At 36.3% G+C, this 13,811-nt stretch overlaps 1 long non-coding RNA gene across 3 annotated transcripts in view; it reads right to left on the minus strand.

Moving 5' to 3' along the window:
- Positions 1 to 13,811, minus strand: part of LOC109027659 (uncharacterized) — a 211,703-nt gene that overhangs the window by 115,639 nt on the left and 82,253 nt on the right. For 2 of the 3 annotated variants that reach the window (XR_008677456.2, XR_010134497.1), the window contains one exon: positions 7,687 to 7,852. This is a non-coding gene — a long non-coding RNA (uncharacterized lncRNA). Of the gene's footprint in view, positions 1 to 7,686; positions 7,853 to 13,378; positions 13,499 to 13,811 lie in introns of those variants that run through there. The other variant, XR_010134496.1, reaches the window with a different exon arrangement.

The following is a 13,811-nucleotide window of genomic DNA, read 5'->3' on the forward strand; positions in this document are numbered from 1 at the left end:
TCATCATGTTCACATTCCTTCCCTGCCCCTATCCCTGCCCCATTTTCTATAGAATAGAAAACAAATTTCTTCTCATAGTTTCAAGATCTTCATAATGGCTTCATATAGCTCCTAAGCCTGGGATTTCCATGTGTGACCCTGAGGCCTGTGCATGGATAGGGCTAGTGGGAAGGAGGGTAAAGTGGGAGGAGAAGAGGTCCTTTCTGAGTTACTGCCACTATATTTCATCATGGAACTGTAATTCGAACTTGGCTTTTGAGGTTGATATGAAAGCATGTTTGTCATGGTAGGAGGTTAGATATTTTATTTAACAGTTTGTGGCTTGATTTATAACTTTTAAATATTTAACATATGGTACACAGTCCTCCATTTGCAGTCTTGTCTTAGGACCTACTAATCTTAGAGAAAGAGCTGGGTCTTTTCTCTCTAAGGCCAGATTAATTTCTGAGTTCCTATTGGTCTTCTCTTTAAGGGTGCCTCATTCGCATATCTAACTTAAAATATCAAAAGCTGAGTTGATATTCTCCTCCTCATCTTAAAGCTACTTGCCTATGTTTGTGTCTTCTCTTAGTTAATGCCATCACTATCCACTCAGTCTCTAGCTATAGGTCTTGGAGTCATTCTCAACTTTTCTCTTCCCTAACCCTCAGCATTTAATCAGAGATAAAATATATTCTATGTCTGAAATATCTTGACTCCGTCTTCTCCTTTCAAGCCCCATCTCTCAGCTGATTCATTTTAATAGCCATTTTACTACCCTCTTCCTTTCCCTCCTTAATTCACTGTCCACATTTCCACCAGCATTATTATGTTCACATTCCCCTCCTATCCCTGATCCCTGCCCCATTTTCTATAGAAAACAAATTCCTATTCATAGTTTCAAAGTCTCCACAATATAACCAGAGCCTACCCTCACAATCATGCTTACTTCCCACAATCATTCTTATCTCTTTTTCACACTCATCTACACAGCCATACATGCCTGCACTATAATCTAGACGATACAGATTTGTTAGATACTTGTTAATCCCAGACTATTTGAACATTTATAAACTTGTCAGAAACTTTCACATGCATGTACTTTTACCTAAGCCACTGCTTCTGTCTGGACCATTCTCTCCTTATTTACATTTCTGTAAAAATGCGATTAACTACACTATTGCCGTTTACTCTGTGAAGTCTTCCACAATTACTCCACCAAAATCACTGTCTTCCATGATTACCTAACATTTGTTTATGCCAATATTATTCTACTTAAAAATGATGGCCTATAGCCATGTTATAAATGAATGCCTCTCTAGCCCTTAAATATAAATTTATTGTATGCAGGGACTAATCTCTACTCATTTTTGTATATTGTTTGTGCCTCGTGTATTGTCCCAGAGTAGGTGCTTTGTAAATGTTTGTTTAATTTCTGAGTGAAATTTTAAAAGAGATCAGCTTTGATTAAAAAAAAAAAGAAACCATACAACATATTTCCTTAAAGGGGGCTATCAGGATTTCTTTGTTCTATTCTAGCCCACTCTGCAACCTTCATTTATTTTATCATACAATTCTAAGATTTCTCTCTCCAAAATGGGTTTAACATCCCTTCTAAAAGCTGCAGTGGTATATCTGCAAAACCTGTCAAGAAGCCCTGATGAAAGGCAGTGCCGAATTGCAAGCATTATTACAAAGACAGGTGTGGTGTTCAATTCAAAACCAGCCACCTGTGCGTCCTCCGTTTTCAGAGATGACTCGCACATGTTCATCACAGATTCCCCAAGTCACTTATCGCCTGTGCACTCCTTAGAGGGAGACCATCTGGAATTGCAGAATTTTCTATTCTTAAGCTCTTTTAATTTTTCAATCACCTGCCCTGACATAAGACGGGTTCATTTTCTGTTTATAGTTATGTCTCATGGGCAGTTTATGAATCTGTTTCTGGCATTTTCCCTCCAATCATCTTGGGAATCACAGCATGAAGGTGGTGGGCAGGGGGGTAGGAGGAATCCAGGTTAGACTGTTTAATTTTCTGTTACGGGATTTCTGTATCGTTTTGGGTTTTGGAACTGGTAATGCCAAAATGCTGCTTCTTTACTCAGTATACAGGCAAAGGCAAACCATTTAAGTCTACCAAATATCTGGATAATAGTGACAGTATTAACAAATTACTTGACAATTCAGAAGTGATTAGTATATTATCTAATTTAATTCTCATTACAATCCTGTGAAGTACATTTCCTGTTACAGATAAAAAAACAATGGTTCACTTTTGTTTTCTTTTGCAAGATCACAGAAATAATAAGAGCTAGGAAGTAAGTTTTCTGAATCTAAATCCCATGATCTTTAGTACAGTATAACATATAGGGAATAGCCAAATAATTAAGAAACAAATATCAGCTATATTTCAGATAAGCAATATATTATTTACAGAATTAAGAGTTATATATAACATAGTAAAGTCTCATTCATATGCAATAAAATGTGCTTGTAAAAACATAAAGTTCAATTAGAAAAAGGGTCAAAATTGCAATATTTTAAGACAGTTTTAGTACTAGTAAACATGGTGTGTATGATAAACTAAAAAGTAAATGGACAAGAAGTAAAATACCAGTGAGATTATGCTGGGTCAGATCCAAAGCCAGCACGGCACCGGGTTTCTTGCCTAAGGTCCATGGTGACCACTCCTTGGCTATTGCCAATGTTCACTCAAGGCCCAAGCACTCTTTATTCAGCTGGTGGCAAATCCAGCCAGGCCTGTGTTTTTCCCTTCAGTATGACGAGCTCCCCCTAAGCCCAGGACAAGTCCTAAAATGTCATCTGGGAGCCAGGACCTGGAATCAGGATCCTTAGGAATTTACTTAGTGCTGTATTCTACTATGGCTGAGCTGGCAATCAAGGTGCAAGATTAAGCCCTTTACTTTCTTTGTTCTCCTTTCCTCAAGCAGATGGATGATCTCCCTGTGGTCACTGACACCCCAGGCCTGAGGCAAGTACTGAGACAAGTACTGCCTGGCTACCACCAATGTTCACTCAAGGCCCAATGGCTGCTCAGTCAGCTTATGGTAAATGCTGCCAGTCCTGTGTTTCTGTCTTCAAAGAAGTGGGCTCCCCTCCGGCCCAGGGTGGGTTCAAAAATGCCATCCAGGAGGCAAGGCCTGGGACAAAAGAAGCCCGTTGTTTTTTTTGTTTGTTTGTTTTTTACTGACCTGATACCCAAGATGCAAGACAAACTCGTCTTTACTCTTCCCTCTCCTTTCCTCAAGCAGGAGTCTCTCTGCATGGCCACCACAGCTGGGAATATACTAGGTCACACCTGAAACCAACATGACATTGGGTGTCACCCAAGGCCTGTGGTGAGTACTTCCTGGTTACCACTCATGTTTTTTCAAGGCTCAAATGCTGTTTAGTCAGCAGGTGATGTATCCTGCAAGTACAGGGTCTTTCCGTTCAATGCAGCGGGTTCCTTTCTGGCCCAGGGTGTGTCTAGAAATGTCATTTGGAAGTTAGGGCCTAAAATAGGTGCCTCAGGAATTTCTCTGGTGGCCTATTATACTGTAGTTGAGCTGGTATCCAAGTTGCAAGACAATGTCCTCTTTACTCTCTTCTCTCTTCTCTCTTCAAGTGGGAAGAAGGAGCTGTGAGCTGCGCTTCCTGGGGCTGTGGGAGGGTGACACAAGCACTCCCTTAGCCACCCTAGCTGGTGTCTCACTAGGTTGTGTGCACCCCAATTTCACTGGCTCTGAGCCCAGCACAGCACCAAAACTTGCACAGGAATTGCAGTCCTTGGGGCCTAGACTGCTTTTCAAGTTTATTTAGGACTCCAGAGAGCGTTAGCCTGCAGTGGTGGTAATAGCAGGAACCCAGGTTCCAAACGCTGGCATGGATTATTTTCCTTTGGCTACGGCTGGTCTAAATGTTCCCTCTGTGGTTGCTGGTTGAGTTCTGCACATGTTGCTTTCCACTGTGGCAGGCAGCACTGAATTCCAATGCAAAGTCCCACAATCACTGAGCTGTCTCTCCTGCAAGCACACATATTCTCTCTCCATTCCATATAGCTGCTGCTGATGGATGGAGTTGGGGTGGTGTTGGCCGTTCGAGATTGTCTTTCCTACCCTCTTCAGTGCCTCTTTCCTTGATATGATGTCAAAACTATGTACAATGATCACTCATCTGATTTTTGATTCCTGTGAAGACTTTTTCTTGTGTAGATAGTTGTTTAATTTGGTGTTCCTGTGGGGAAGACAATTGCTGGAGGGTCCTATTCGGCTATCTTACTCCACCTCCTCCCCAGGGTTTTGTTTTAGCAATGACTATATTACTTTTATTTCTAATAGTTTCATTTTGTTCTTTAGTGTTTATGATCTGTCATTACATTAGGTTACTATTTCTTCTTCAAATATTTTGATAATTTTATATTTTGTTGAAGAACTATGAACATACTTATTAATCTCTTCCAAATTGTTCTATTATCTCTGTTTTTAGTATGTTATTTTCATGCTTTTCTCTGCCTACTCTCTCTCTCAAAATTGTGTCTCTGTAAAAAAAAATTGTGTGTGTGTGTGTGCATGCGCATCTGTGTCTGTATATGTATACATGTGACATATTATCTTTAGTTGGTGACTGCTTTCCTCTGTTAACTCTCTCTATAGATTGTGTCTTTGTAAAAAATAAATAAGTTGTATATGCACAAAGAGAGATCACTTTCAGTGGGTGATTTATTTTTTCCTTTGTGTGTCCCAAACATCCGGGGATGCAGAATTTTCTTTATAGAGTTATTGAGGTTTTATTGTTTATGCCTCAGTACAGAAGATTCCTCTGGTATCAGACCAGTTTTTAAAAATGAATTTCAAAGCTTATTATTCCTGCTTTATGTATTACTACAAATTTCGACCACATACTTTTGGTGCAGCTTGGGTTCTTGACTTTTCTCTCAGGAGATGATTTATAGCTACTTCCAGAGCCTGGGAAGTCTGTAAGATTGTTTTTGCATTTCGCTAGGGCTGTCTTCAAAATCTTCAAAGATATTTTTTCTAATCCACTATCCTGGAGGGACTCAAGGCTGCATCTGACAGTCTTATGAACTGCTAGGGTATCACTTCAAGGTTCCTTTTAGAACTGAGTTCTTTATTTGTTTCTGGCACTTAGTGATTTCCTTTCTTCCTTTTGAGATTCACTATATTTTTCCTTAATTAATTTACATGGTATTATATGAGGCATTTTTCTGTGTTTATATTTGAAGAGTGATCATACAAAAGGCTTCATGCAAAAATAAATTCTGCTTGTAATTAGTAGTGATTTAGGTTAGAACATTAAATAAGAGGACTGGCTTGAGTAATTATTTCATTCTCTGATTTTATATTTTAAGATACATTTTCTAGAGCACCTAACTCCCTATCATACCAAAATATAGAAAGATACATACACCACTTTTTTCCCCATGGCAGACAGCCATAGTGATTCTCTTAAAATTTAAATCAGATCATGTCACTCTCAATGGCTTTCCATCTCATTAAGTACAGAACCCAGTCCTTCACATGCACCTAAAAGGGCCTGCAAATCTGACCCCCTGATAACTCTTTGTCCTCATCTCTTATCTATTAATACTTTCCTGTTAGCCCACTTCACTCCAGTCATATTAGGCTGCTTATTGTTCCTTGGAATACTAAGCAAGATACCACCACAGACACTTCACTCTTGCTATTTCCTCCATTTTGTGTGTATTACGTGAACCATTCACTCTCTAATTTGCCTTAGTACTCTGTTACCTTCCATGGCAACCCAACAAAAAAGAAAAAATAAAAAAACACACGTACACATTCCCTATTCCTCTAACCCTGCTGGGTTCTCCTGCTTTCACAGCACTCATTAACATCTGACATAATATCCATATGCTTGTTTATTTATTTTTCAGCCTCCCCAATTTGTCATAGACTATACCTTTCAGGAGAACAGATATTTAACATGTTCTTGGTTTTTTATCTGCTGATGTATCTCAGTACCGAGAAAATTACCTGGTACATAAAAAAGCATTCATCTGAGAGATTAAAATAATACTATAATATAATTTATACTTCAAAAAACCTAGACAAATATAAACAAAAATTTTATTAAAATTATTTAAGGAATATATACATACACACATACTTTATTTTTAATTTTAATTTTTAAAATGTTGAATTTAAAGTATGCAAACTTTTAAGAAAGTTTTGAAATATGGATTTTAAAATCCAACTGATCAAAATTTCTGTTAAGTTAAATAGTAATGGAGAAAACTGTGTTCTTTCTTCTTCACAATTTCTTCAAAACATTCCATCTTCATCCAATCCACAGAGGATACAAAAATAGCCCCAATAAAGTTTCTTTATCTGAACCATGCCTGATACCCTATTAAAATACAGAAGACTATGACTCAGGGCAGTGATCTCAATATAATTAATCCCAGGAAAGATAATCTAGAGGAAGAAAATGTTACTGCAGTGATTACCCTGTAAACTCAGTTCATGCTGCCTGTGACTCAGAATAAGAATTAAAATGACGATAAGGCACTAAATATTCCAAAGATTTAATGTGAAGTGTTGATGGTTGAGAAAAATGTTTTCTCTTTATATGCATGTACTCAAGCTTTTAATACATATTTCTGTTATGAGTTAGGATTAAGCATTAGGGGAAAGTGCTGTTGAACTACCAGCTGTACTCTCAAAGCACTAAAACTTTAATAATAAGTAGCAGAAAACCCAGGGAGAAAATGAAGAAATAAAGTTATTTATAAATCTCTGGTTAGCTAACAGTGCATTACATTTATTTAGCATTAATTAGTAAACAGTAATTTAAAATAAATAGTATTTGAATAAGAAGGAAGATGGAAACAAATAGGCACTTTTTGATAATTAATTTCCCCAATTCAGGTGGAATATCGTGGCATAGGATGGAAAGAAAAAGGACTTGGAGATGTAGGCAAACCACTTGCTAATTTAGGGGCTTTCGTTACTAATATTATCACATGATATATCAGATAAATATATTCAGCCTGAACCATGAAACAAATCAGGTGTACAATTGGGCCTTTTTTAAAGTTATTTTCATGTAAATATATCAGCAACTTCCCACAGTTTGATTAATTTGGCTGCTGACATTAGCCAAAGAATGGACAGTCTACCATTTCATTTATCTGTCACAAATAGAGTGTAAGACAGAGTGAAATAATGCATAAACATTCGGGTTCCCTTCAGAGGCCAATTTTAAGAAAAATAATTGAGGGAAGGTTATTTCAGCTTCCTCTTCTGCATATCAACTCCTCATCCTTCCCTACTTCACTTTCTACATTTTAGGATAGATAAAGGACACCATAGACAATCTAACAATTTGCTCTAGTCTCTGAGTGAGTAATAACAGAAGCAGTCCAAATGAGGAATTCCTGTTGTTCATCCCCAGATGGATTTCCTTAGGCCACTCTTGTAACATATCTCCCTTGATTTCTACAGACTTTTATGTTGTATGCTAATTTCCATGACTCTTTTACTCACCTGGAAAACAACAGTATCACTATCAGAATTATTCAACCGGTATGTGACAGCTAAAATTAACACTTCTTCCTTAACTCTGTTTTATTCTGCTCCTCTCAACAAGCAAACTCCTGTTCCCAGAGATAGTTTAATTTCATTTTTGTACCTGGATACTATTTGTGAGACCCTAATTACTTACCTTTTTTGGCAGACTTTGAATGGCTATGGCACAGGAAATCATCACAATCAGCAAGAAGAGAGATGAATGCAACAGTCAGTGCTTATCTAGGTCACTTCTCCCCAAAATGTCCTCACAACTCTATTTCACTTAAGTTTGTATGTACCATTTAAGACATCGAAGTATTCTGCAAGTGGGGGAAAAAAAAAAAAAAACAAGAAATACCTTAAAATGCCAGCTATGTGTGATTTAAAACAAAAAATATTTAAGATGAGGTTAAAAGTTATAAACATTTATGTACATTATTAGTTCTACATCAACAAAAGAGCACAGTTTCTCCACTGCAAATTAATAGATTATAAAATCAATAGGTTTTTCATGAAAGTAATTAAGAAAAATGGGGGTAGAAACAAATTCAGTCTTTTAAGAATGTTTTGCCTTTAAAACAACTTTCTCTAAAATCACCTAAAATGAAATATAAGTTAACTCTGATTCTATGAGTTCAGTGGAGTTAAATTTAACTTGAAAACATCTTTCATTTCTATAGCTACTTTATTATATTTATACAAGACTGCAAAAAGTTAATTAGGTGATTTAAGTGAGTCAACTGTCACATATATTATGAGCTCTGCATGTGTGTATTATGAAGCAATACTGACTATGAGTTCAGCCTTTTACCAACTTATTTAGCCAAGGTTGCTAGAAGTTACTTAATGAGCATGAACACACAAACTTTCAATAAACCTACAAGAAGAAAAGTGGCCCATGACCTAAAAGAACCCCTCTGTTATGCCAGGGGGATGACAAAGTATGTTAAGTCACCAGCCCCTCTGTGTTATGGTGGTTCATGTTGCCAAGGCACGTATGGCAAATTTGCAGAGTTGGGGCAGTGAATAAGAGAAGCTCAGTTTCTAAAAATTCATCTCACAGAGTATATGAAGTAAAAAGCCTAGGAGAAGTACTTTTCTCAATTAAAACTTAAGAATATATGAATATTTGTGGCTTCTAGAGTTTGACCTCTCAGTACCTAAGCTATTCCTGATTTATACTTGGCAATCTGTATTTATTCTTCAGTTCATAGAATATTAGGGTCAGGAAGAAAGGTTTAAAATCACCCATTGAATATCTGGAAGGCTTAAAGAGTAGCAGTTCAAGAATCAGGCAGAGCTGGCTTGAATTCTGGTTTCACAGTTTACAGGCTGTGTGGTATTGAATAAAGTGCTTCAAATATTGAATCCCCAGTTTTCCTATCTGTTAAATGAGGATAATAAATAACACTTCCTGAGGAGAGAAACAGAAGATTAAATAAAATAAAGCAAAAAGTAATATGCTGTAATTTCCTCAGAAGCATTGTGTTTCACAGTTGTCAGAATTCTGAGTTCTAAGCAACAGAAACTGACTTTGGTTACATTAATCAGAAAAGGAATGTATTGGCAAGATATCAATAACTTAGAGAATTAATCAAGAGTTGAGAATTAGACTCTGGCAGAAAAATAAGGAAAGCAGGTTATGAGCCTGAAGTCTGCTTAGGACATAGGAATTGATACTGCTGCTACTGGATTCTTGCTGCCACACCAGTAGTCTCTCAAACCTTCCACATTGGCTGGGGAAAATCTCTAACCCTCATTATTCGAAGCTACAGGCAAGAGAATCTTACTAGGTAAACTTGAGATATGTATCTGTATGCTATTGTCCAGAGGATAAATAAGAACCCTTGTGCTACATATTGAAAGAGAGGGTCTGTCTCTTACCTTATGATTCCTCCACATAGGAATAGAATGGGATATTAGGCATATCACTAGGCTTTAAAGCAAATCTCAATAAATTTCAAAGACTTAGTGTCAAACATAATACATCCTCTGACCACAATTTCAATTCTGTTAAATTAGAGCTCAGTAAATACAGGATAAATTTTAACCTCCCTAATATTTCTATAAAGTGTAAAAAATAAATTTGAATGTAACTCAGTCAAAAAGAAACTATAGGGGAAGACACAGAGCAGGTTGGCCTAATAGAACTCTCCAACAATAGTCCCCCTACAGGAACACTAAATCGAACAACTATCCACACAAGAAAGCACTTTTATGAGAACCAAAAATCAAGTGAGTGATCACAGTACCAGGTTCTAACATCATATCAAAGAAAGAGGCATTGAAGAGGTTAGGAAAGATAGTCTTGAATTGCTGATGCTGCAGAGAGGATCTGTGTTCTTGTAGGGGAGAGAGTGCAGTGATGTGGGACTTTGCATTGGAACTCAGTGCAGCCCAGCCACAGTAGAAAACAAGATAAGGCAGAATTCAGCCAGTGCCCATGGAGGGAGCCCTTATATCAGTCCCAGCAAGAGAGGAATTGCCCTTCCCAGTGGTTGGAACTAGAGTTCTGGCTAGCCCCACTACCATGGGCCAAAGCACTCTGGGATACTACATAAACCTCAAAGGCAGTCTAGGTGACAAGGACTGCAATTCCTGGGCAAGTCTTGGTGCGTACTGGGCTAGAAGGCAGTAGACTTGGGTTGACCTAATGAGACACCAGCCAGGTGGACAAGGGAGTGCTTGCATCACCCCTCCCCCAACCCAGGCAGTGCAGCTCAGTAACCTGGGGGAGACTCCTTCCTTCCACTGGCAGTAACTAGGCAGTGGTCACCATGGGTCTTGAGCAAGACCCAGTGCTGTGCTATCTTTGGGTGTGACTCAGCACAGTCTCAGTGTGGTAGACACAGCGGAGCTTGGATCACCCCTCTACAAGAGGAGTACAAGCAAGTGCAGACTGCAAATATTACAATAAATATCTAACTATTCAATGCCCAGACACTCACAAACATCCAGAAGCATCAGGACCATTCAGGAAATCATGACCTCACTAAACAAACTGAAAAAGTCACCACTGATCAATCCAAGAGTGACAGAAAATTCAAAATAGAAATTTTGAGGAAGCTCAATGAAATTTAAGATAACACAGAGAAGGAATTCAGAATCCTATCAGATAAATTTAACGAAGATACTGAAATAATTTTTGAAACATGTAGAAATTCTGAGCTGAAAAATTCAATTGACATACAGAAGAATGCATCAGAGTCTCCCAACAGCAGAACTGATCAAGCAGAAGAAAGAATCAGGCTATTTGAAAATACACAGTCAGAAGAAACAAAAGAATAGAAAAGAATGAAGCTTGCCTATAAGTTCTAGAAAATATCTCAAAAGGGCAAATTAAGATTTACTGGCCTTAAAGAGGAGGTACAGAGATCAAGGTATAAATTTTATTCAAAGAGATAATAACAGATAACTTTTCAAACCTAGAGAAATATATCAAAATTCAAGTATAGATGGGTTGTAGAACATCAAGTAGATTTCATCCAAATAAAACTACCTCAAGACATTTAATAATCAAACTTCCAAAGGTCAAGGATAAAGAAAGGATTCTAAAAGCAGCAAGAGAAAAGACACAAATAACATACCTTACAATCTAGGAGAGAGTGGCATTACATATTTAAAGTGCTGAAGGAAAAAAGACTTTTATCCTAGAAGAGTATACCCAGTGAAAATACCCATTAAACATGAAGAAGAAATAGGCTTTCCCAGACAAACAAAAGCTGAGGGATTTCATCAACACCAGAACTGCCCTACAAGAAATGCTAAAGGGAGCTGTTCAATCTAAAATGAAAGGACACTAATGAGCAATAGGAAGTCATCTGAACGTACTAAACTCACTGGTAATAGTAAGTACACAAACAAACACACAATATTATAACACTGTAATTGTGGTACGTGAACTATTGATATCTTGAATAGAAAGACTAAAAGATAAACCTATCAAAAATAATAACTACAACTTTTAAGACATAGTATAATAAAACGTAGATAGAAGCAACAAAAAGTTAGAAAGCAGGGGGATTAAGTTAAAGTGTAGAGCTTTTATTAGTTTTCTCTTTCCTTGTTGTGAGTTTGGATTGTTTTGTATCCAGTGCTAAGTTGTGATCAATTTAAAATAATGAGTTCTAAGATGTTATTTCCAAACCTCATGGTCACCTCAAATCATAAAACCTACAACAGATACACAAAAAACTGAAAATCAGTAAATTAAAACAACCCACCAAAAAAAAATTAACTTCCCAAAAAGGAATACAGGGAAGAAGGAAGGAAGAAAGAGAAGAGCACACATAAAACACCCAGAAAACAAATAACAAAATGGCAGTAGTAAGTCCTTACTTACTAATAATAACATTGAATGTAAATGGACTAAACTCTCCAATCACAAGACATAGAGAGCCTGAACAGTAACAACAATAAAAAAACAAAATCTAACAATCTGGTAACTATAAGAAACACGCTTCACTTATAAAGACTAACTTAGACTTAAAATATAGGAACTGAAAAATATTGCATGAAAATGGAAACAAAAAAGCAGAAGTAGCTATATTTACATCAGACAAAATAGATTTCAAAACAAAAACTACAAACAGAGACAAAGAAGGTCATTATATAATGATAAAGAGGTCAACTTAGCAAGAGGGTATAACACTTGTAAATATATATACATTCAACACTGGAACACTCAAACATATTAAGTAAATATTATTAGAGCTAAAGAGAGAGATAGACCCTAATACAATATTAGCTGGAGACTTCAACACCCCACTTTCAGCATTGGACAGAACCACTACACAGAAAACCACCACCACCAACAACATTGGACTTAATCTACATTATATACCAAATGGACCTAATATATATTTACACAATCTTTCATTTAAGAGCTGCAGAATACACGTTCTTCTCCTCAAGGCATGGCTCATTCTTAAGGATAGATCACATGTTAGAACAAAGAACAAGTCTTAAAAAATTAAAAAATTGAAAAAGTATCAAGTGTCTCATCTTTCCAGTTTTATTCTCAATGGAATAAAACTAGAAATAAATAATGAGAAAAATATTGGAAACTATATAAACACATGGAAAATAAACAATATGCTCTAGAGTGACCAGTGGGTCAATGAAGAAATTAAGAATAAAATTTAAAAATTCCTTGAAACAAACAAAAATGGAAACACAATATATCAAAACCTATGGAATGCAGCAAAAGCAATACTAAGAAGAAAGCTTATAGCAATAAGCACTCCACATCAAAAAAGCAGATAATCCTCAAATTAACAACCTAATGATGCATCTTCAAGAACTAGAAAACAAAGAGCAAACCAAAGCCAATATTAGTAGGAGAAAAGAAATAATAAAGATCAAAGCAGAAATAAATGAAACTGAAACAAAACAAACAATACAAAATATCAATTAAACAAAAAGGTGGCTTATTTTTAAAAAATAAACAAAATTGATAAACATTTAGCCAAAGACATAAAGATAGAAGACCCAAATAAATAAAGTAAGAGATAAAAAAGGAGGTATTACAACTGATACTGCAGTTCAGAGAATCATTAGAGACTACTATGAGCAACTACATGCCAGTAAATTGGAAAACCTAGAAGAAATAGATTAAATCCTAGACACATACAACCTACCAAGACCAAATCATGAAGATTTCCAAAATCTAAATAGACCAATAACAAATAATGAGTTCAACATCATAATAAAAAGTATCCCAGTAAAGAAAAATCAGAGACCCAAAGCCTTCAACTGCTAAATTTCACCCAAAATTTAAAGAACTAATATTAATCTAATCCTATTCAAACAATTCCAAAAAAATAAAGAAGCAAATACTTCCTTACTCATTCTGTGAGGCCAGTATTACCCTGATACCAAAATCAGACAAAAAGACATCAAAATAAGAAAACTACAGGCCAATGTTCCACATGAATACTGATGCAAAAATCCTCAACAAAATACTCACAAACCAAATTCAACAACACATTTAAAAGATAATTCATCATGACCAAGAGGGATTTATGCCAGGGATGCAAGAATGATTCAGCAAATGCAAATAAATCAATGTGATATATCATTTCAAAAGAATGAAGGACAAAAACATGCAATCATTTTAACTGACGGTAAAAAGCACTAGATTAAATTCAACCTCCTTTCATAATAAGAGCCCTAAAAATGTGGTATAGAAGTATATATCTCAACACAATAAAAACCATATATGACAGACACACAGCTAGCATCATACTGAATACAGAAAAACTGAAAACTTTTTCTCTA

The sequence above is a fragment of the Gorilla gorilla genome, chromosome 1, assembly GCF_029281585.2.
Source record: "Gorilla gorilla gorilla isolate KB3781 chromosome 1, NHGRI_mGorGor1-v2.1_pri, whole genome shotgun sequence".
In the NCBI taxonomy this organism is placed as follows: Eukaryota; Metazoa; Chordata; class Mammalia; order Primates; family Hominidae; genus Gorilla; species Gorilla gorilla.